The 22,314-nt window shown below is 71.1% G+C and overlaps 10 non-coding genes across 10 annotated transcripts; all 10 read right to left on the bottom strand.

Annotated features, from left to right (window-relative positions):
• Positions 1-1,696: 1,696 nt before the first annotated feature.
• On the bottom strand, positions 1,697-1,815 carry LOC133240817 (5S ribosomal RNA). The gene has a single exon (XR_009734413.1). It is a non-coding gene; the product is annotated as a 5S ribosomal RNA (ribosomal RNA).
• A 2,012-nt stretch (positions 1,816-3,827) lies between these two features.
• Positions 3,828-3,946, bottom strand: LOC133240824 (5S ribosomal RNA). The gene has a single exon (XR_009734418.1). It is a non-coding gene; the product is annotated as a 5S ribosomal RNA (ribosomal RNA).
• A 2,014-nt stretch (positions 3,947-5,960) lies between these two features.
• Positions 5,961-6,079, bottom strand: LOC133240825 (5S ribosomal RNA). The gene has a single exon (XR_009734419.1). It is a non-coding gene; the product is annotated as a 5S ribosomal RNA (ribosomal RNA).
• A 2,014-nt stretch (positions 6,080-8,093) lies between these two features.
• Positions 8,094-8,212, bottom strand: LOC133240826 (5S ribosomal RNA). The gene has a single exon (XR_009734420.1). It is a non-coding gene; the product is annotated as a 5S ribosomal RNA (ribosomal RNA).
• Positions 8,213-10,227: 2,015 nt separating this feature from the next.
• LOC133240827 (5S ribosomal RNA) lies at positions 10,228-10,346 on the bottom strand. Its single transcript, XR_009734421.1, has one exon. It is a non-coding gene; the product is annotated as a 5S ribosomal RNA (ribosomal RNA).
• Positions 10,347-12,358: 2,012 nt separating this feature from the next.
• Positions 12,359-12,477, bottom strand: LOC133240828 (5S ribosomal RNA). Its single transcript, XR_009734422.1, has one exon. It is a non-coding gene; the product is annotated as a 5S ribosomal RNA (ribosomal RNA).
• A 2,011-nt stretch (positions 12,478-14,488) lies between these two features.
• On the bottom strand, positions 14,489-14,607 carry LOC133240830 (5S ribosomal RNA). Its single transcript, XR_009734423.1, has one exon. It is a non-coding gene; the product is annotated as a 5S ribosomal RNA (ribosomal RNA).
• Positions 14,608-16,620: 2,013 nt separating this feature from the next.
• On the bottom strand, positions 16,621-16,739 carry LOC133240831 (5S ribosomal RNA). The gene has a single exon (XR_009734424.1). It is a non-coding gene; the product is annotated as a 5S ribosomal RNA (ribosomal RNA).
• A 2,011-nt stretch (positions 16,740-18,750) lies between these two features.
• Positions 18,751-18,869, bottom strand: LOC133240832 (5S ribosomal RNA). Its single transcript, XR_009734425.1, has one exon. It is a non-coding gene; the product is annotated as a 5S ribosomal RNA (ribosomal RNA).
• A 2,014-nt stretch (positions 18,870-20,883) lies between these two features.
• On the bottom strand, positions 20,884-21,002 carry LOC133240833 (5S ribosomal RNA). Its single transcript, XR_009734426.1, has one exon. It is a non-coding gene; the product is annotated as a 5S ribosomal RNA (ribosomal RNA).
• Between the last annotated feature and the right edge of the window lie 1,312 nt (positions 21,003-22,314).

Below are 22,314 nucleotides of genomic sequence, written 5' to 3' on the forward strand. Positions count from 1 at the left end.
GGGGCGCGGAGGGGTGAGGCGGGGCGGAGGTCTTGGCGCTCTCCCACCCTGGGACCCTCCAGGCCCGGCCCCGCTCGGAGGCCGCCGCCCCCCTCCGCCACCTCTCCCCCCTCCCCGCCCCGCCTCCCCCCCCCCCCCCCCCACCCCACCAAGGCCTTCGCTGCTCAGGGCCACGTGGCCCCGGAGCTCTCTGGCTTCGGGGCCCGCTGGGGCCCGCGGTCCTCTGAGCCTCCCGCGGGCCTGTGCGCAGCCCAGCCGTGGCCCTGAGCGCCCATCCTGCCCGGCACCTGCCCGGTGCCCAAAGCCACCTGGAGCCACCAGCGCGGTGAACCAAGAGCTCGTCCGCCCCGCCCCTTCGCCCTCCCGAGGCCCCCCTTGCCCCCACGCCGCCCTCCAAGCACAGGACCTTCCGGAGGGAGCAGACGAGCGACATGCAGGCACACGGACAGACACACAGACACTCGCAGGCACCCACGCCACGGGAGACAGCCGGCCGGCGCAAGCGCGGCAGCCAGGGCCACAGCCATAGCACCCGTGGGAGGCCGGGGGTCAGGAGAGACAGAGACAGAAAGAGATGAAGGTTCAGAGACACACTCCCAAGACGGCGCGAGGCAGATGCAGACAGACAGACAGACAGACAGACAGACAGACACGAGCGCGCAGGCACACACGGGGAGGGAGAGACAGAGAGAGGGAGACACCGAGCGACTGACAGAGAGACGGAGAACGGGAGACGGACAGGGGACAGGGGATGGCATCCGCTCCGAGATAGACACACTGGCACAGACCGTGACACACCTCAGAGAGAGGCCGTGCGGCAGAAGCAGCTTCCCTAAGGGAGGGGGCGTCAGCCTTGGGCCGGCGGGCCCCGGCTGGACGCAGTGCCCTGGGGCTGGCAATCACCCGTGGGGACCCCCGGACTTCCTCGCATCCGAGGTCTCAAAGGTCCCCTTCGGCTTGGCCACCTACGGCGAGACCCAGCCCCCGCCCCCAGGCCAGAGGGTGAGTGCGGGAGAGTGTGTGTGTGAGTGTGTCGGTGGGCGACGGTGGGGTCTGGTCGACTGGGGGCCGGGGGGAACCCAGAATGGAGGGGACAGGGTGTGGCGGCCGGGGGTTTGGAAGTCTGTGTGGTCCTCTTGCTGTCTGTCTCTCTCTCTCCCTCTTTCTCCGTCTCCCTTACCCGTGGTCTCCGGCTCTCGACCTTTCTCGGCGGCGGTGGGGGGGTGTGTGTGTGTGCGTGACTGTTTTGTGTGTGTGTGTGTGAGTGTTGTGCGCGCGCGCCTGCGGGAGACCCAGCGGTTGCCTGCGAGGATGCGTCGAGGGGTGGGGCTGGGGACGGGCCGGGGGCTGCGGCTGCGGCGGGGGCTGGGGCCGGGGCCCCGCCCAGAAGTGCCTGAGGCCTGCCAAGGGAGCCCCAGACAGAGAGCACCCCCTCCACCCGCGCCCTCGCGGGTCCTCTGGTTTCCTGGAAGCCGAATGCGGAGGGGCTCGCGGGCCGCCCGGAGGCAACCCAGGTCTGCAGCGGGAGTCGGGGCCCCGGCCACCCACCCCGGGAGGGGCTGGAAGGCAGGCGACCGCTCTGAGCGCGGTGGGGTGCGAGGGGCCAGCGGCAGGTGGGCCTTGCGGGGGTGGGGGGCGGGCGCTAAAGGAGAGGGGAGGCAAAAGCAAAAAAAAGCAAAAAAAAAAAGAAAAGAAAAGCCTACAGCACCCGGTATTCCCAGGCGGTCTCCCATCCAAGTACTAACCAGGCCCGACCCTGCTTAGCTTCCGAGATCAGACGAGATCGGGCGCGTTCAGGGTGGTATGGCCGTAGACGGGGGCGGCTGCCGCCGGGCGCCCTAAGAGCCCTGCGCTGCGCCTGCCTTTCGCTCCGACCTGCCGCTCGGCCCAGCCGGCCGCAGCTCTCCACGGAGCGCGCGCTGCACTTGAGCTGCACGACCCGCGACCGGAGTCCCGGCGGCCGTGTGGCCGGCCGACGCCGCTCCGCCCCCCGCACACCGCCACCCCCGGCCAGCACCCGCCTGGCCCGGCCCGGGGACCACGGGGCTTCCGGGACCCGGGACCCTGGACCCGGAGCAGCCGGCCCGGCATGCCTGCGGCGGATCGGGCGTGGGGTGGGGTGGGGTGGGGTGAGGGGCGCGGAGGGGTGAGGCGGGGCGGAGGTCTTGGCGCTCTCCCACCCTGGGACCCTCCAGGCCCGGCCCCGCTCGGAGGCCGCCGCCCCCCTCCGCCACCTCTCCCCCTCCCCGCCCCGCCTCCCCTCCCCCCCCCCCCACCCCACCAAGGCCTTCGCTGCTCAGGGCCACGTGGCCCCGGAGCTCTCTGGCTTCGGGGCCCGCTGGGGCCCGCGGTCCTCTGAGCCTCCCGCGGGCCTGTGCGCAGCCCAGCCGTGGCCCTGAGCGCCCATCCTGCCCGGCACCTGCCCGGTGCCCAAAGCCACCTGGAGCCACCAGCGCGGTGAACCAAGAGCTCGTCCGCCCCGCCCCTTCGCCCTCCCGAGGCCCCCCTTGCCCCCACGCCGCCCTCCAAGCACAGGACCTTCCGGAGGGAGCAGACGAGCGACATGCAGGCACACGGACAGACACACAGACACTCGCAGGCACCCACGCCACGGGAGACAGCCGGCCGGCGCAAGCGCGGCAGCCAGGGCCACAGCCATAGCACCCGTGGGAGGCCGGGGGTCAGGAGAGACAGAGACAGAAAGAGATGAAGGTTCAGAGACACACTCCCAAGACGGCGCGAGGCAGATGCAGACAGACAGACAGACAGACAGACAGACAGACACGAGCGCGCAGGCACACACGGGGAGGGAGAGACAGAGAGAGGGAGACACCGAGCGACTGACAGAGAGACGGAGAACGGGAGACGGACAGGGGACAGGGGATGGCATCCGCTCCGAGATAGACACACTGGCACAGACCGTGACACACCTCAGAGAGAGGCCGTGCGGCAGAAGCAGCTTCCCTAAGGGAGGGGGCGTCAGCCTTGGGCCGGCGGGCCCCGGCTGGACGCAGTGCCCTGGGGCTGGCAATCACCCGTGGGGACCCCCGGACTTCCTCGCATCCGAGGTCTCAAAGGTCCCCTTCGGCTTGGCCACCTACGGCGAGACCCAGCCCCCGCCCCCAGGCCAGAGGGTGAGTGCGGGAGAGTGTGTGTGTGAGTGTGTCGGTGGGCGACGGTGGGGTCTGGTCGACTGGGGGCCGGGGGGAACCCAGAATGGAGGGGACAGGGTGTGGCGGCCGGGGGTTTGGAAGTCTGTGTGGTCCTCTTGCTGTCTGTCTCTCTCTCTCCCTCTTTCTCCGTCTCCCTTACCCGTGGTCTCCGGCTCTCGACCTTTCTCGGCGGCGGTGGGGGGGTGTGTGTGTGTGCGTGACTGTTTTGTGTGTGTGTGTGTGAGTGTTGTGCGCGCGCGCCTGCGGGAGACCCAGCGGTTGCCTGCGAGGATGCGTCGAGGGGTGGGGCTGGGGACGGGCCGGGGGCTGCGGCTGCGGCGGGGGCTGGGGCCGGGGCCCCGCCCAGAAGTGCCTGAGGCCTGCCAAGGGAGCCCCAGACAGAGAGCACCCCCTCCACCCGCGCCCTCGCGGGTCCTCTGGTTTCCTGGAAGCCGAATGCGGAGGGGCTCGCGGGCCGCCCGGAGGCAACCCAGGTCTGCAGCGGGAGTCGGGGCCCCGGCCACCCACCCCGGGAGGGGCTGGAAGGCAGGCGACCGCTCTGAGCGCGGTGGGGTGCGAGGGGCCAGCGGCAGGTGGGCCTTGCGGGGGTGGGGGGCGGGCGCTAAAGGAGAGGGGAGGCAAAAGCAAAAAAAAGCAAAAAAAAAAGAAAAGAAAAGCCTACAGCACCCGGTATTCCCAGGCGGTCTCCCATCCAAGTACTAACCAGGCCCGACCCTGCTTAGCTTCCGAGATCAGACGAGATCGGGCGCGTTCAGGGTGGTATGGCCGTAGACGGGGCGGCTGCCGCCGGGCGCCCTAAGAGCCCTGCGCTGCGCCTGCCTTTCGCTCCGACCTGCCGCTCGGCCCAGCCGGCCGCAGCTCTCCACGGAGCGCGCGCTGCACTTGAGCTGCACGACCCGCGACCGGAGTCCCGGCGGCCGTGTGGCCGGCCGACGCCGCTCCGCCCCCCGCACACCGCCACCCCCGGCCAGCACCCGCCTGGCCCGGCCCGGGGACCACGGGGCTTCCGGGACCCGGGACCCTGGACCCGGAGCAGCCGGCCCGGCATGCCTGCGGCGGATCGGGCGTGGGGTGGGGTGGGGTGGGGTGAGGGGCGCGGAGGGGTGAGGCGGGGCGGAGGTCTTGGCGCTCTCCCACCCTGGGACCCTCCAGGCCCGGCCCCGCTCGGAGGCCGCCGCCCCCCTCCGCCACCTCTCCCCCCTCCCCGCCCCGCCTCCCCTCCCCCCTCCCCCCACCCCACCAAGGCCTTCGCTGCTCAGGGCCACGTGGCCCCGGAGCTCTCTGGCTTCGGGGCCCGCTGGGGCCCGCGGTCCTCTGAGCCTCCCGCGGGCCTGTGCGCAGCCCAGCCGTGGCCCTGAGCGCCCATCCTGCCCGGCACCTGCCCGGTGCCCAAAGCCACCTGGAGCCACCAGCGCGGTGAACCAAGAGCTCGTCCGCCCCGCCCCTTCGCCCTCCCGAGGCCCCCCTTGCCCCCACGCCGCCCTCCAAGCACAGGACCTTCCGGAGGGAGCAGACGAGCGACATGCAGGCACACGGACAGACACACAGACACTCGCAGGCACCCACGCCACGGGAGACAGCCGGCCGGCGCAAGCGCGGCAGCCAGGGCCACAGCCATAGCACCCGTGGGAGGCCGGGGGTCAGGAGAGACAGAGACAGAAAGAGATGAAGGTTCAGAGACACACTCCCAAGACGGCGCGAGGCAGATGCAGACAGACAGACAGACAGACAGACAGACAGACACGAGCGCGCAGGCACACACGGGGAGGGAGAGACAGAGAGAGGGAGACACCGAGCGACTGACAGAGAGACGGAGAACGGGAGACGGACAGGGGACAGGGGATGGCATCCGCTCCGAGATAGACACACTGGCACAGACCGTGACACACCTCAGAGAGAGGCCGTGCGGCAGAAGCAGCTTCCCTAAGGGAGGGGGCGTCAGCCTTGGGCCGGCGGGCCCCGGCTGGACGCAGTGCCCTGGGGCTGGCAATCACCCGTGGGGACCCCCGGACTTCCTCGCATCCGAGGTCTCAAAGGTCCCCTTCGGCTTGGCCACCTACGGCGAGACCCAGCCCCCGCCCCCAGGCCAGAGGGTGAGTGCGGGAGAGTGTGTGTGTGAGTGTGTCGGTGGGCGACGGTGGGGTCTGGTCGACTGGGGGCCGGGGGGAACCCAGAATGGAGGGGACAGGGTGTGGCGGCCGGGGGTTTGGAAGTCTGTGTGGTCCTCTTGCTGTCTGTCTCTCTCTCTCCCTCTTTCTCCGTCTCCCTTACCCGTGGTCTCCGGCTCTCGACCTTTCTCGGCGGCGGTGGGGGGGTGTGTGTGTGTGCGTGACTGTTTTGTGTGTGTGTGTGTGAGTGTTGTGCGCGCGCGCCTGCGGGAGACCCAGCGGTTGCCTGCGAGGATGCGTCGAGGGGTGGGGCTGGGGACGGGCCGGGGGCTGCGGCTGCGGCGGGGGCTGGGGCCGGGGCCCCGCCCAGAAGTGCCTGAGGCCTGCCAAGGGAGCCCCAGACAGAGAGCACCCCCTCCACCCGCGCCCTCGCGGGTCCTCTGGTTTCCTGGAAGCCGAATGCGGAGGGGCTCGCGGGCCGCCCGGAGGCAACCCAGGTCTGCAGCGGGAGTCGGGGCCCCGGCCACCCACCCCGGGAGGGGCTGGAAGGCAGGCGACCGCTCTGAGCGCGGTGGGGTGCGAGGGGCCAGCGGCAGGTGGGCCTTGCGGGGGTGGGGGGCGGGCGCTAAAGGAGAGGGGAGGCAAAAGCAAAAAAAAGCAAAAAAAAAAAGAAAAGAAAAGCCTACAGCACCCGGTATTCCCAGGCGGTCTCCCATCCAAGTACTAACCAGGCCCGACCCTGCTTAGCTTCCGAGATCAGACGAGATCGGGCGCGTTCAGGGTGGTATGGCCGTAGACGGGGCGGCTGCCGCCGGGCGCCCTAAGAGCCCTGCGCTGCGCCTGCCTTTCGCTCCGACCTGCCGCTCGGCCCAGCCGGCCGCAGCTCTCCACGGAGCGCGCGCTGCACTTGAGCTGCACGACCCGCGACCGGAGTCCCGGCGGCCGTGTGGCCGGCCGACGCCGCTCCGCCCCCCGCACACCGCCACCCCCGGCCAGCACCCGCCTGGCCCGGCCCGGGGACCACGGGGCTTCCGGGACCCGGGACCCTGGACCCGGAGCAGCCGGCCCGGCATGCCTGCGGCGGATCGGGCGTGGGGTGGGGTGGGGTGGGGTGAGGGGCGCGGAGGGGTGAGGCGGGGCGGAGGTCTTGGCGCTCTCCCACCCTGGGACCCTCCAGGCCCGGCCCCGCTCGGAGGCCGCCGCCCCCCTCCGCCACCTCTCCCCCTCCCCGCCCCGCCTCCCCTCCCCCCCCCCCCCCACCCCACCAAGGCCTTCGCTGCTCAGGGCCACGTGGCCCCGGAGCTCTCTGGCTTCGGGGCCCGCTGGGGCCCGCGGTCCTCTGAGCCTCCCGCGGGCCTGTGCGCAGCCCAGCCGTGGCCCTGAGCGCCCATCCTGCCCGGCACCTGCCCGGTGCCCAAAGCCACCTGGAGCCACCAGCGCGGTGAACCAAGAGCTCGTCCGCCCCGCCCCTTCGCCCTCCCGAGGCCCCCCTTGCCCCCACGCCGCCCTCCAAGCACAGGACCTTCCGGAGGGAGCAGACGAGCGACATGCAGGCACACGGACAGACACACAGACACTCGCAGGCACCCACGCCACGGGAGACAGCCGGCCGGCGCAAGCGCGGCAGCCAGGGCCACAGCCATAGCACCCGTGGGAGGCCGGGGGTCAGGAGAGACAGAGACAGAAAGAGATGAAGGTTCAGAGACACACTCCCAAGACGGCGCGAGGCAGATGCAGACAGACAGACAGACAGACAGACAGACAGACACGAGCGCGCAGGCACACACGGGGAGGGAGAGACAGAGAGAGGGAGACACCGAGCGACTGACAGAGAGACGGAGAACGGGAGACGGACAGGGGACAGGGGATGGCATCCGCTCCGAGATAGACACACTGGCACAGACCGTGACACACCTCAGAGAGAGGCCGTGCGGCAGAAGCAGCTTCCCTAAGGGAGGGGGCGTCAGCCTTGGGCCGGCGGGCCCCGGCTGGACGCAGTGCCCTGGGGCTGGCAATCACCCGTGGGGACCCCCGGACTTCCTCGCATCCGAGGTCTCAAAGGTCCCCTTCGGCTTGGCCACCTACGGCGAGACCCAGCCCCCGCCCCCAGGCCAGAGGGTGAGTGCGGGAGAGTGTGTGTGTGAGTGTGTCGGTGGGCGACGGTGGGGTCTGGTCGACTGGGGGCCGGGGGGAACCCAGAATGGAGGGGACAGGGTGTGGCGGCCGGGGGTTTGGAAGTCTGTGTGGTCCTCTTGCTGTCTGTCTCTCTCTCTCCCTCTTTCTCCGTCTCCCTTACCCGTGGTCTCCGGCTCTCGACCTTTCTCGGCGGCGGTGGGGGGGTGTGTGTGTGTGCGTGACTGTTTTGTGTGTGTGTGTGTGAGTGTTGTGCGCGCGCGCCTGCGGGAGACCCAGCGGTTGCCTGCGAGGATGCGTCGAGGGGTGGGGCTGGGGACGGGCCGGGGGCTGCGGCTGCGGCGGGGGCTGGGGCCGGGGCCCCGCCCAGAAGTGCCTGAGGCCTGCCAAGGGAGCCCCAGACAGAGAGCACCCCCTCCACCCGCGCCCTCGCGGGTCCTCTGGTTTCCTGGAAGCCGAATGCGGAGGGGCTCGCGGGCCGCCCGGAGGCAACCCAGGTCTGCAGCGGGAGTCGGGGCCCCGGCCACCCACCCCGGGAGGGGCTGGAAGGCAGGCGACCGCTCTGAGCGCGGTGGGGTGCGAGGGGCCAGCGGCAGGTGGGCCTTGCGGGGGTGGGGGGCGGGCGCTAAAGGAGAGGGGAGGCAAAAGCAAAAAAAAGCAAAAAAAAAAAGAAAAGAAAAGCCTACAGCACCCGGTATTCCCAGGCGGTCTCCCATCCAAGTACTAACCAGGCCCGACCCTGCTTAGCTTCCGAGATCAGACGAGATCGGGCGCGTTCAGGGTGGTATGGCCGTAGACGGGGGCGGCTGCCGCCGGGCGCCCTAAGAGCCCTGCGCTGCGCCTGCCTTTCGCTCCGACCTGCCGCTCGGCCCAGCCGGCCGCAGCTCTCCACGGAGCGCGCGCTGCACTTGAGCTGCACGACCCGCGACCGGAGTCCCGGCGGCCGTGTGGCCGGCCGACGCCGCTCCGCCCCCCGCACACCGCCACCCCCGGCCAGCACCCGCCTGGCCCGGCCCGGGGGACCACGGGGCTTCCGGGACCCGGGACCCTGGACCCGGAGCAGCCGGCCCGGCATGCCTGCGGCGGATCGGGCGTGGGGTGGGGTGGGGTGGGGTGAGGGGCGCGGAGGGGTGAGGCGGGGCGGAGGTCTTGGCGCTCTCCCACCCTGGGACCCTCCAGGCCCGGCCCCGCTCGGAGGCCGCCGCCCCCCTCCGCCACCTCTCCCCCTCCCCGCCCCGCCTCCCCTCCCCCTCCCCCCCCACCCCACCAAGGCCTTCGCTGCTCAGGGCCACGTGGCCCCGGAGCTCTCTGGCTTCGGGGCCCGCTGGGGCCCGCGGTCCTCTGAGCCTCCCGCGGGCCTGTGCGCAGCCCAGCCGTGGCCCTGAGCGCCCATCCTGCCCGGCACCTGCCCGGTGCCCAAAGCCACCTGGAGCCACCAGCGCGGTGAACCAAGAGCTCGTCCGCCCCGCCCCTTCGCCCTCCCGAGGCCCCCCTTGCCCCCACGCCGCCCTCCAAGCACAGGACCTTCCGGAGGGAGCAGACGAGCGACATGCAGGCACACGGACAGACACACAGACACTCGCAGGCACCCACGCCACGGGAGACAGCCGGCCGGCGCAAGCGCGGCAGCCAGGGCCACAGCCATAGCACCCGTGGGAGGCCGGGGGTCAGGAGAGACAGAGACAGAAAGAGATGAAGGTTCAGAGACACACTCCCAAGACGGCGCGAGGCAGATGCAGACAGACAGACAGACAGACAGACAGACAGACACGAGCGCGCAGGCACACACGGGGAGGGAGAGACAGAGAGAGGGAGACACCGAGCGACTGACAGAGAGACGGAGAACGGGAGACGGACAGGGGACAGGGGATGGCATCCGCTCCGAGATAGACACACTGGCACAGACCGTGACACACCTCAGAGAGAGGCCGTGCGGCAGAAGCAGCTTCCCTAAGGGAGGGGGCGTCAGCCTTGGGCCGGCGGGCCCCGGCTGGACGCAGTGCCCTGGGGCTGGCAATCACCCGTGGGGACCCCCGGACTTCCTCGCATCCGAGGTCTCAAAGGTCCCCTTCGGCTTGGCCACCTACGGCGAGACCCAGCCCCCGCCCCCAGGCCAGAGGGTGAGTGCGGGAGAGTGTGTGTGTGAGTGTGTCGGTGGGCGACGGTGGGGTCTGGTCGACTGGGGGCCGGGGGGAACCCAGAATGGAGGGGACAGGGTGTGGCGGCCGGGGGTTTGGAAGTCTGTGTGGTCCTCTTGCTGTCTGTCTCTCTCTCTCCCTCTTTCTCCGTCTCCCTTACCCGTGGTCTCCGGCTCTCGACCTTTCTCGGCGGCGGTGGGGGGGTGTGTGTGTGTGCGTGACTGTTTTGTGTGTGTGTGTGTGAGTGTTGTGCGCGCGCGCCTGCGGGAGACCCAGCGGTTGCCTGCGAGGATGCGTCGAGGGGTGGGGCTGGGGACGGGCCGGGGGCTGCGGCTGCGGCGGGGGCTGGGGCCGGGGCCCCGCCCAGAAGTGCCTGAGGCCTGCCAAGGGAGCCCCAGACAGAGAGCACCCCCTCCACCCGCGCCCTCGCGGGTCCTCTGGTTTCCTGGAAGCCGAATGCGGAGGGGCTCGCGGGCCGCCCGGAGGCAACCCAGGTCTGCAGCGGGAGTCGGGGCCCCGGCCACCCACCCCGGGAGGGGCTGGAAGGCAGGCGACCGCTCTGAGCGCGGTGGGGTGCGAGGGGCCAGCGGCAGGTGGGCCTTGCGGGGGTGGGGGGCGGGCGCTAAAGGAGAGGGGAGGCAAAAGCAAAAAAAAGCAAAAAAAAAAGAAAAGAAAAGCCTACAGCACCCGGTATTCCCAGGCGGTCTCCCATCCAAGTACTAACCAGGCCCGACCCTGCTTAGCTTCCGAGATCAGACGAGATCGGGCGCGTTCAGGGTGGTATGGCCGTAGACGGGGCGGCTGCCGCCGGGCGCCCTAAGAGCCCTGCGCTGCGCCTGCCTTTCGCTCCGACCTGCCGCTCGGCCCAGCCGGCCGCAGCTCTCCACGGAGCGCGCGCTGCACTTGAGCTGCACGACCCGCGACCGGAGTCCCGGCGGCCGTGTGGCCGGCCGACGCCGCTCCGCCCCCCGCACACCGCCACCCCCGGCCAGCACCCGCCTGGCCCGGCCCGGGGACCACGGGGCTTCCGGGACCCGGGACCCTGGACCCGGAGCAGCCGGCCCGGCATGCCTGCGGCGGATCGGGCGTGGGGTGGGGTGGGGTGGGGTGAGGGGCGCGGAGGGGTGAGGCGGGGCGGAGGTCTTGGCGCTCTCCCACCCTGGGACCCTCCAGGCCCGGCCCCGCTCGGAGGCCGCCGCCCCCCTCCGCCACCTCTCCCCCTCCCCGCCCCGCCTCCCCTCCCCCCCCCCCCACCCCACCAAGGCCTTCGCTGCTCAGGGCCACGTGGCCCCGGAGCTCTCTGGCTTCGGGGCCCGCTGGGGCCCGCGGTCCTCTGAGCCTCCCGCGGGCCTGTGCGCAGCCCAGCCGTGGCCCTGAGCGCCCATCCTGCCCGGCACCTGCCCGGTGCCCAAAGCCACCTGGAGCCACCAGCGCGGTGAACCAAGAGCTCGTCCGCCCCGCCCCTTCGCCCTCCCGAGGCCCCCCTTGCCCCCACGCCGCCCTCCAAGCACAGGACCTTCCGGAGGGAGCAGACGAGCGACATGCAGGCACACGGACAGACACACAGACACTCGCAGGCACCCACGCCACGGGAGACAGCCGGCCGGCGCAAGCGCGGCAGCCAGGGCCACAGCCATAGCACCCGTGGGAGGCCGGGGGTCAGGAGAGACAGAGACAGAAAGAGATGAAGGTTCAGAGACACACTCCCAAGACGGCGCGAGGCAGATGCAGACAGACAGACAGACAGACAGACAGACAGACACGAGCGCGCAGGCACACACGGGGAGGGAGAGACAGAGAGAGGGAGACACCGAGCGACTGACAGAGAGACGGAGAACGGGAGACGGACAGGGGACAGGGGATGGCATCCGCTCCGAGATAGACACACTGGCACAGACCGTGACACACCTCAGAGAGAGGCCGTGCGGCAGAAGCAGCTTCCCTAAGGGAGGGGGCGTCAGCCTTGGGCCGGCGGGCCCCGGCTGGACGCAGTGCCCTGGGGCTGGCAATCACCCGTGGGGACCCCCGGACTTCCTCGCATCCGAGGTCTCAAAGGTCCCCTTCGGCTTGGCCACCTACGGCGAGACCCAGCCCCCGCCCCCAGGCCAGAGGGTGAGTGCGGGAGAGTGTGTGTGTGAGTGTGTCGGTGGGCGACGGTGGGGTCTGGTCGACTGGGGGCCGGGGGGAACCCAGAATGGAGGGGACAGGGTGTGGCGGCCGGGGGTTTGGAAGTCTGTGTGGTCCTCTTGCTGTCTGTCTCTCTCTCTCCCTCTTTCTCCGTCTCCCTTACCCGTGGTCTCCGGCTCTCGACCTTTCTCGGCGGCGGTGGGGGGGTGTGTGTGTGTGCGTGACTGTTTTGTGTGTGTGTGTGTGAGTGTTGTGCGCGCGCGCCTGCGGGAGACCCAGCGGTTGCCTGCGAGGATGCGTCGAGGGGTGGGGCTGGGGACGGGCCGGGGGCTGCGGCTGCGGCGGGGGCTGGGGCCGGGGCCCCGCCCAGAAGTGCCTGAGGCCTGCCAAGGGAGCCCCAGACAGAGAGCACCCCCTCCACCCGCGCCCTCGCGGGTCCTCTGGTTTCCTGGAAGCCGAATGCGGAGGGGCTCGCGGGCCGCCCGGAGGCAACCCAGGTCTGCAGCGGGAGTCGGGGCCCCGGCCACCCACCCCGGGAGGGGCTGGAAGGCAGGCGACCGCTCTGAGCGCGGTGGGGTGCGAGGGGCCAGCGGCAGGTGGGCCTTGCGGGGGTGGGGGGCGGGCGCTAAAGGAGAGGGGAGGCAAAAGCAAAAAAAAGCAAAAAAAAAAAGAAAAGAAAAGCCTACAGCACCCGGTATTCCCAGGCGGTCTCCCATCCAAGTACTAACCAGGCCCGACCCTGCTTAGCTTCCGAGATCAGACGAGATCGGGCGCGTTCAGGGTGGTATGGCCGTAGACGGGGCGGCTGCCGCCGGGCGCCCTAAGAGCCCTGCGCTGCGCCTGCCTTTCGCTCCGACCTGCCGCTCGGCCCAGCCGGCCGCAGCTCTCCACGGAGCGCGCGCTGCACTTGAGCTGCACGACCCGCGACCGGAGTCCCGGCGGCCGTGTGGCCGGCCGACGCCGCTCCGCCCCCCGCACACCGCCACCCCCGGCCAGCACCCGCCTGGCCCGGCCCGGGGACCACGGGGCTTCCGGGACCCGGGACCCTGGACCCGGAGCAGCCGGCCCGGCATGCCTGCGGCGGATCGGGCGTGGGGTGGGGTGGGGTGGGGTGAGGGGCGCGGAGGGGTGAGGCGGGGCGGAGGTCTTGGCGCTCTCCCACCCTGGGACCCTCCAGGCCCGGCCCCGCTCGGAGGCCGCCGCCCCCCTCCGCCACCTCTCCCCCTCCCCGCCCCGCCTCCCCTCCCCCCCCCCCCACCCCACCAAGGCCTTCGCTGCTCAGGGCCACGTGGCCCCGGAGCTCTCTGGCTTCGGGGCCCGCTGGGGCCCGCGGTCCTCTGAGCCTCCCGCGGGCCTGTGCGCAGCCCAGCCGTGGCCCTGAGCGCCCATCCTGCCCGGCACCTGCCCGGTGCCCAAAGCCACCTGGAGCCACCAGCGCGGTGAACCAAGAGCTCGTCCGCCCCGCCCCTTCGCCCTCCCGAGGCCCCCCTTGCCCCCACGCCGCCCTCCAAGCACAGGACCTTCCGGAGGGAGCAGACGAGCGACATGCAGGCACACGGACAGACACACAGACACTCGCAGGCACCCACGCCACGGGAGACAGCCGGCCGGCGCAAGCGCGGCAGCCAGGGCCACAGCCATAGCACCCGTGGGAGGCCGGGGGTCAGGAGAGACAGAGACAGAAAGAGATGAAGGTTCAGAGACACACTCCCAAGACGGCGCGAGGCAGATGCAGACAGACAGACAGACAGACAGACAGACAGACACGAGCGCGCAGGCACACACGGGGAGGGAGAGACAGAGAGAGGGAGACACCGAGCGACTGACAGAGAGACGGAGAACGGGAGACGGACAGGGGACAGGGGATGGCATCCGCTCCGAGATAGACACACTGGCACAGACCGTGACACACCTCAGAGAGAGGCCGTGCGGCAGAAGCAGCTTCCCTAAGGGAGGGGGCGTCAGCCTTGGGCCGGCGGGCCCCGGCTGGACGCAGTGCCCTGGGGCTGGCAATCACCCGTGGGGACCCCCGGACTTCCTCGCATCCGAGGTCTCAAAGGTCCCCTTCGGCTTGGCCACCTACGGCGAGACCCAGCCCCCGCCCCCAGGCCAGAGGGTGAGTGCGGGAGAGTGTGTGTGTGAGTGTGTCGGTGGGCGACGGTGGGGTCTGGTCGACTGGGGGCCGGGGGGAACCCAGAATGGAGGGGACAGGGTGTGGCGGCCGGGGGTTTGGAAGTCTGTGTGGTCCTCTTGCTGTCTGTCTCTCTCTCTCCCTCTTTCTCCGTCTCCCTTACCCGTGGTCTCCGGCTCTCGACCTTTCTCGGCGGCGGTGGGGGGGTGTGTGTGTGTGCGTGACTGTTTTGTGTGTGTGTGTGTGAGTGTTGTGCGCGCGCGCCTGCGGGAGACCCAGCGGTTGCCTGCGAGGATGCGTCGAGGGGTGGGGCTGGGGACGGGCCGGGGGCTGCGGCTGCGGCGGGGGCTGGGGCCGGGGCCCCGCCCAGAAGTGCCTGAGGCCTGCCAAGGGAGCCCCAGACAGAGAGCACCCCCTCCACCCGCGCCCTCGCGGGTCCTCTGGTTTCCTGGAAGCCGAATGCGGAGGGGCTCGCGGGCCGCCCGGAGGCAACCCAGGTCTGCAGCGGGAGTCGGGGCCCCGGCCACCCACCCCGGGAGGGGCTGGAAGGCAGGCGACCGCTCTGAGCGCGGTGGGGTGCGAGGGGCCAGCGGCAGGTGGGCCTTGCGGGGGTGGGGGGCGGGCGCTAAAGGAGAGGGGAGGCAAAAGCAAAAAAAAGCAAAAAAAAAAGAAAAGAAAAGCCTACAGCACCCGGTATTCCCAGGCGGTCTCCCATCCAAGTACTAACCAGGCCCGACCCTGCTTAGCTTCCGAGATCAGACGAGATCGGGCGCGTTCAGGGTGGTATGGCCGTAGACGGGGCGGCTGCCGCCGGGCGCCCTAAGAGCCCTGCGCTGCGCCTGCCTTTCGCTCCGACCTGCCGCTCGGCCCAGCCGGCCGCAGCTCTCCACGGAGCGCGCGCTGCACTTGAGCTGCACGACCCGCGACCGGAGTCCCGGCGGCCGTGTGGCCGGCCGACGCCGCTCCGCCCCCCGCACACCGCCACCCCCGGCCAGCACCCGCCTGGCCCGGCCCGGGGACCACGGGGCTTCCGGGACCCGGGACCCTGGACCCGGAGCAGCCGGCCCGGCATGCCTGCGGCGGATCGGGCGTGGGGTGGGGTGGGGTGGGGTGAGGGGCGCGGAGGGGTGAGGCGGGGCGGAGGTCTTGGCGCTCTCCCACCCTGGGACCCTCCAGGCCCGGCCCCGCTCGGAGGCCGCCGCCCCCCTCCGCCACCTCTCCCCCTCCCCGCCCCGCCTCCCCTCCCCCCCCCCCCCCACCCCACCAAGGCCTTCGCTGCTCAGGGCCACGTGGCCCCGGAGCTCTCTGGCTTCGGGGCCCGCTGGGGCCCGCGGTCCTCTGAGCCTCCCGCGGGCCTGTGCGCAGCCCAGCCGTGGCCCTGAGCGCCCATCCTGCCCGGCACCTGCCCGGTGCCCAAAGCCACCTGGAGCCACCAGCGCGGTGAACCAAGAGCTCGTCCGCCCCGCCCCTTCGCCCTCCCGAGGCCCCCCTTGCCCCCACGCCGCCCTCCAAGCACAGGACCTTCCGGAGGGAGCAGACGAGCGACATGCAGGCACACGGACAGACACACAGACACTCGCAGGCACCCACGCCACGGGAGACAGCCGGCCGGCGCAAGCGCGGCAGCCAGGGCCACAGCCATAGCACCCGTGGGAGGCCGGGGGTCAGGAGAGACAGAGACAGAAAGAGATGAAGGTTCAGAGACACACTCCCAAGACGGCGCGAGGCAGATGCAGACAGACAGACAGACAGACAGACAGACAGACACGAGCGCGCAGGCACACACGGGGAGGGAGAGACAGAGAGAGGGAGACACCGAGCGACTGACAGAGAGACGGAGAACGGGAGACGGACAGGGGACAGGGGATGGCATCCGCTCCGAGATAGACACACTGGCACAGACCGTGACACACCTCAGAGAGAGGCCGTGCGGCAGAAGCAGCTTCCCTAAGGGAGGGGGCGTCAGCCTTGGGCCGGCGGGCCCCGGCTGGACGCAGTGCCCTGGGGCTGGCAATCACCCGTGGGGACCCCCGGACTTCCTCGCATCCGAGGTCTCAAAGGTCCCCTTCGGCTTGGCCACCTACGGCGAGACCCAGCCCCCGCCCCCAGGCCAGAGGGTGAGTGCGGGAGAGTGTGTGTGTGAGTGTGTCGGTGGGCGACGGTGGGGTCTGGTCGACTGGGGGCCGGGGGAACCCAGAATGGAGGGGACAGGGTGTGGCGGCCGGGGGTTTGGAAGTCTGTGTGGTCCTCTTGCTGTCTGTCTCTCTCTCTCCCTCTTTCTCCGTCTCCCTTACCCGTGGTCTCCGGCTCTCGACCTTTCTCGGCGGCGGTGGGGGGGTGTGTGTGTGTGCGTGACTGTTTTGTGTGTGTGTGTGTGAGTGTTGTGCGCGCGCGCCTGCGGGAGACCCAGCGGTTGCCTGCGAGGATGCGTCGAGGGGTGGGGCTGGGGACGGGCCGGGGGCTGCGGCTGCGGCGGGGGCTGGGGCCGGGGCCCCGCCCAGAAGTGCCTGAGGCCTGCCAAGGGAGCCCCAGACAGAGAGCACCCCCTCCACCCGCGCCCTCGCGGGTCCTCTGGTTTCCTGGAAGCCGAATGCGGAGGGGCTCGCGGGCCGCCCGGAGGCAACCCAGGTCTGCAGCGGGAGTCGGGGCCCCGGCCACCCACCCCGGGAGGGGCTGGAAGGCAGGCGACCGCTCTGAGCGCGGTGGGGTGCGAGGGGCCAGCGGCAGGTGGGCCTTGCGGGGGTGGGGGGCGGGCGCTAAAGGAGAGGGGAGGCAAAAGCAAAAAAAAGCAAAAAAAAAAAGAAAAGAAAAGCCTACAGCACCCGGTATTCCCAGGCGGTCTCCCATCCAAGTACTAACCAGGCCCGACCCTGCTTAGCTTCCGAGATCAGACGAGATCGGGCGCGTTCAGGGTGGTATGGCCGTAGACGGGGCGGCTGCCGCCGGGCGCCCTAAGAGCCCTGCGCTGCGCCTGCCTTTCGCTCCGACCTGCCGCTCGGCCCAGCCGGCCGCAGCTCTCCACGGAGCGCGCGCTGCACTTGAGCTGCACGACCCGCGACCGGAGTCCCGGCGGCCGTGTGGCCGGCCGACGCCGCTCCGCCCCCGCACACCGCCACCCCCGGCCAGCACCCGCCTGGCCCGGCCCGGGGACCACGGGGCTTCCGGGACCCGGGACCCTGGACCCGGAGCAGCCGGCCCGGCATGCCTGCGGCGGATCGGGCGTGGGGTGGGGTGGGGTGGGGTGAGGGGCGCGGAGGGGTGAGGCGGGGCGGAGGTCTTGGCGCTCTCCCACCCTGGGACCCTCCAGGCCCGGCCCCGCTCGGAGGCCGCCGCCCCCCTCCGCCACCTCTCCCCCTCCCCGCCCCGCCTCCCCTCCCCCCTCCCCCCACCCCACCAAGGCCTTCGCTGCTCAGGGCCACGTGGCCCCGGAGCTCTCTGGCTTCGGGGCCCGCTGGGGCCCGCGGTCCTCTGAGCCTCCCGCGGGCCTGTGCGCAGCCCAGCCGTGGCCCTGAGCGCCCATCCTGCCCGGCACCTGCCCGGTGCCCAAAGCCACCTGGAGCCACCAGCGCGGTGAACCAAGAGCTCGTCCGCCCCGCCCCTTCGCCCTCCCGAGGCCCCCCTTGCCCCCACGCCGCCCTCCAAGCACAGGACCTTCCGGAGGGAGCAGACGAGCGACATGCAGGCACACGGACAGACACACAGACACTCGCAGGCACCCACGCCACGGGAGACAGCCGGCCGGCGCAAGCGCGGCAGCCAGGGCCACAGCCATAGCACCCGTGGGAGGCCGGGGGTCAGGAGAGACAGAGACAGAAAGAGATGAAGGTTCAGAGACACACTCCCAAGACGGCGCGAGGCAGATGCAGACAGACAGACAGACAGACAGACAGACAGACACGAGCGCGCAGGCACACACGGGGAGGGAGAGACAGAGAGAGGGAGACACCGAGCGACTGACAGAGAGACGGAGAACGGGAGACGGACAGGGGACAGGGGATGGCATCCGCTCCGAGATAGACACACTGGCACAGACCGTGACACACCTCAGAGAGAGGCCGTGCGGCAGAAGCAGCTTCCCTAAGGGAGGGGGCGTCAGCCTTGGGCCGGCGGGCCCCGGCTGGACGCAGTGCCCTGGGGCTGGCAATCACCCGTGGGGACCCCCGGACTTCCTCGCATCCGAGGTCTCAAAGGTCCCCTTCGGCTTGGCCACCTACGGCGAGACCCAGCCCCCGCCCCCAGGCCAGAGGGTGAGTGCGGGAGAGTGTGTGTGTGAGTGTGTCGGTGGGCGACGGTGGGGTCTGGTCGACTGGGGGCCGGGGGGAACCCAGAATGGAGGGGACAGGGTGTGGCGGCCGGGGGTTTGGAAGTCTGTGTGGTCCTCTTGCTGTCTGTCTCTCTCTCTCCCTCTTTCTCCGTCTCCCTTACCCGTGGTCTCCGGCTCTCGACCTTTCTCGGCGGCGGTGGGGGGGTGTGTGTGTGTGCGTGACTGTTTTGTGTGTGTGTGTGTGAGTGTTGTGCGCGCGCGCCTGCGGGAGACCCAGCGGTTGCCTGCGAGGATGCGTCGAGGGGTGGGGCTGGGGACGGGCCGGGGGCTGCGGCTGCGGCGGGGGCTGGGGCCGGGGCCCCGCCCAGAAGTGCCTGAGGCCTGCCAAGGGAGCCCCAGACAGAGAGCACCCCCTCCACCCGCGCCCTCGCGGGTCCTCTGGTTTCCTGGAAGCCGAATGCGGAGGGGCTCGCGGGCCGCCCGGAGGCAACCCAGGTCTGCAGCGGGAGTCGGGGCCCCGGCCACCCACCCCGGGAGGGGCTGGAAGGCAGGCGACCGCTCTGAGCGCGGTGGGGTGCGAGGGGCCAGCGGCAGGTGGGCCTTGCGGGGGTGGGGGGCGGGCGCTAAAGGAGAGGGGAGGCAAAAGCAAAAAAAAGCAAAAAAAAAAGAAAAGAAAAGCCTACAGCACCCGGTATTCCCAGGCGGTCTCCCATCCAAGTACTAACCAGGCCCGACCCTGCTTAGCTTCCGAGATCAGACGAGATCGGGCGCGTTCAGGGTGGTATGGCCGTAGACGGGGGCGGCTGCCGCCGGGCGCCCTAAGAGCCCTGCGCTGCGCCTGCCTTTCGCTCCGACCTGCCGCTCGGCCCAGCCGGCCGCAGCTCTCCACGGAGCGCGCGCTGCACTTGAGCTGCACGACCCGCGACCGGAGTCCCGGCGGCCGTGTGGCCGGCCGACGCCGCTCCGCCCCCCGCACACCGCCACCCCCGGCCAGCACCCGCCTGGCCCGGCCCGGGGACCACGGGGCTTCCGGGACCCGGGACCCTGGACCCGGAGCAGCCGGCCCGGCATGCCTGCGGCGGATCGGGCGTGGGGTGGGGTGGGGTGGGGTGAGGGGCGCGGAGGGGTGAGGCGGGGCGGAGGTCTTGGCGCTCTCCCACCCTGGGACCCTCCAGGCCCGGCCCCGCTCGGAGGCCGCCGCCCCCCTCCGCCACCTCTCCCCCCTCCCCGCCCCGCCTCCCCTCCCCCCCCCCCCCCACCCCACCAAGGCCTTCGCTGCTCAGGGCCACGTGGCCCCGGAGCTCTCTGGCTTCGGGGCCCGCTGGGGCCCGCGGTCCTCTGAGCCTCCCGCGGGCCTGTGCGCAGCCCAGCCGTGGCCCTGAGCGCCCATCCTGCCCGGCACCTGCCCGGTGCCCAAAGCCACCTGGAGCCACCAGCGCGGTGAACCAAGAGCTCGTCCGCCCCGCCCCTTCGCCCTCCCGAGGCCCCCCTTGCCCCCACGCCGCCCTCCAAGCACAGGACCTTCCGGAGGGAGCAGACGAGCGACATGCAGGCACACGGACAGACACACAGACACTCGCAGGCACCCACGCCACGGGAGACAGCCGGCCGGCGCAAGCGCGGCAGCCAGGGCCACAGCCATAGCACCCGTGGGAGGCCGGGGGTCAGGAGAGACAGAGACAGAAAGAGATGAAGGTTCAGAGACACACTCCCAAGACGGCGCGAGGCAGATGCAGACAGACAGACAGACAGACAGACAGACAGACACGAGCGCGCAGGCACACACGGGGAGGGAGAGACAGAGAGAGGGAGACACCGAGCGACTGACAGAGAGACGGAGAACGGGAGACGGACAGGGGACAGGGGATGGCATCCGCTCCGAGATAGACACACTGGCACAGACCGTGACACACCTCAGAGAGAGGCCGTGCGGCAGAAGCAGCTTCCCTAAGGGAGGGGGCGTCAGCCTTGGGCCGGCGGGCCCCGGCTGGACGCAGTGCCCTGGGGCTGGCAATCACCCGTGGGGACCCCCGGACTTCCTCGCATCCGAGGTCTCAAAGGTCCCCTTCGGCTTGGCCACCTACGGCGAGACCCAGCCCCCGCCCCCAGGCCAGAGGGTGAGTGCGGGAGAGTGTGTGTGTGAGTGTGTCGGTGGGCGACGGTGGGGTCTGGTCGACTGGGGGCCGGGGGGAACCCAGAATGGAGGGGACAGGGTGTGGCGGCCGGGGGTTTGGAAGTCTGTGTGGTCCTCTTGCTGTCTGTCTCTCTCTCTCCCTCTTTCTCCGTCTCCCTTACCCGTGGTCTCCGGCTCTCGACCTTTCTCGGCGGCGGTGGGGGGTGTGTGTGTGTGCGTGACTGTTTTGTGTGTGTGTGTGTGAGTGTTGTGCGCGCGCGCCTGCGGGAGACCCAGCGGTTGCCTGCGAGGATGCGTCGAGGGGTGGGGCTGGGGACGGGCCGGGGGCTGCGGCTGCGGCGGGGGCTGGGGCCGGGGCCCCGCCCAGAAGTGCCTGAGGCCTGCCAAGGGAGCCCCAGACAGAGAGCACCCCCTCCACCCGCGCCCTCGCGGGTCCTCTGGTTTCCTGGAAGCCGAATGCGGAGGGGCTCGCGGGCCGCCCGGAGGCAACCCAGGTCTGCAGCGGGAGTCGGGGCCCCGGCCACCCACCCCGGGAGGGGCTGGAAGGCAGGCGACCGCTCTGAGCGCGGTGGGGTGCGAGGGGCCAGCGGCAGGTGGGGCTTGCGGGGGTGGGGGGCGGGCGCTAAAGGAGAGGGGAGGCAAAAGCAAAAAAAAGCAAAAAAAAAAGAAAAGAAAAGCCTACAGCACCCGGTATTCCCAGGCGGTCTCCCATCCAAGTACTAACCAGGCCCGACCCTGCTTAGCTTCCGAGATCAGACGAGATCGGGCGCGTTCAGGGTGGTATGGCCGTAGACGGGGGCGGCTGCCGCCGGGCGCCCTAAGAGCCCTGCGCTGCGCCTGCCTTTCGCTCCGACCTGCCGCTCGGCCCAGCCGGCCGCAGCTCTCCACGGAGCGCGCGCTGCACTTGAGCTGCACGACCCGCGACCGGAGTCCCGGCGGCCGTGTGGCCGGCCGACGCCGCTCCGCCCCCCGCACACCGCCACCCCCGGCCAGCACCCGCCTGGCCCGGCCCGGGGACCACGGGGCTTCCGGGACCCGGGACCCTGGACCCGGAGCAGCCGGCCCGGCATGCCTGCGGCGGATCGGGCGTGGGGTGGGGTGGGGTGGGGTGAGGGGCGCGGAGGGGTGAGGCGGGGCGGAGGTCTTGGCGCTCTCCCACCCTGGGACCCTCCAGGCCCGGCCCCGCTCGGAGGCCGCCGCCCCCCTCCGCCACCTCTCCCCCTCCCCGCCCCGCCTCCCCTCCCCCCCCCCCCCCCACCCCACCAAGGCCTTCGCTGCTCAGGGCCACGTGGCCCCGGAGCTCTCTGGCTTCGGGGCCCGCTGGGGCCCGCGGTCCTCTGAGCCTCCCGCGGGCCTGTGCGCAGCCCAGCCGTGGCCCTGAGCGCCCATCCTGCCCGGCACCTGCCCGGTGCCCAAAGCCACCTGGAGCCACCAGCGCGGTGAACCAAGAGCTCGTCCGCCCCGCCCCTTCGCCCTCCCGAGGCCCCCCTTGCCCCCACGCCGCCCTCCAAGCACAGGACCTTCCGGAGGGAGCAGACGAGCGACATGCAGGCACACGGACAGACACACAGACACTCGCAGGCACCCACGCCACGGGAGACAGCCGGCCGGCGCAAGCGCGGCAGCCAGGGCCACAGCCATAGCACCCGTGGGAGGCCGGGGGTCAGGAGAGACAGAGACAGAAAGAGATGAAGGTTCAGAGACACACTCCCAAGACGGCGCGAGGCAGATGCAGACAGACAGACAGACAGACAGACAGACAGACACGAGCGCGCAGGCACACACGGGGAGGGAGAGACAGAGAGAGGGAGACACCGAGCGACTGACAGAGAGACGGAGAACGGGAGACGGACAGGGGACAGGGGATGGCATCCGCTCCGAGATAGACACACTGGCACAGACCGTGACACACCTCAGAGAGAGGCCGTGCGGCAGAAGCAGCTTCCCTAAGGGAGGGGGCGTCAGCCTTGGGCCGGCGGGCCCCGGCTGGACGCAGTGCCCTGGGGCTGGCAATCACCCGTGGGGACCCCCGGACTTCCTCGCATCCGAGGTCTCAAAGGTCCCCTTCGGCTTGGCCACCTACGGCGAGACCCAGCCCCCGCCCCC

Source organism: Bos javanicus, chromosome 28, assembly GCF_032452875.1.
Source record: "Bos javanicus breed banteng chromosome 28, ARS-OSU_banteng_1.0, whole genome shotgun sequence".
NCBI lineage: Eukaryota > Metazoa > Chordata > Mammalia > Artiodactyla > Bovidae > Bos > Bos javanicus.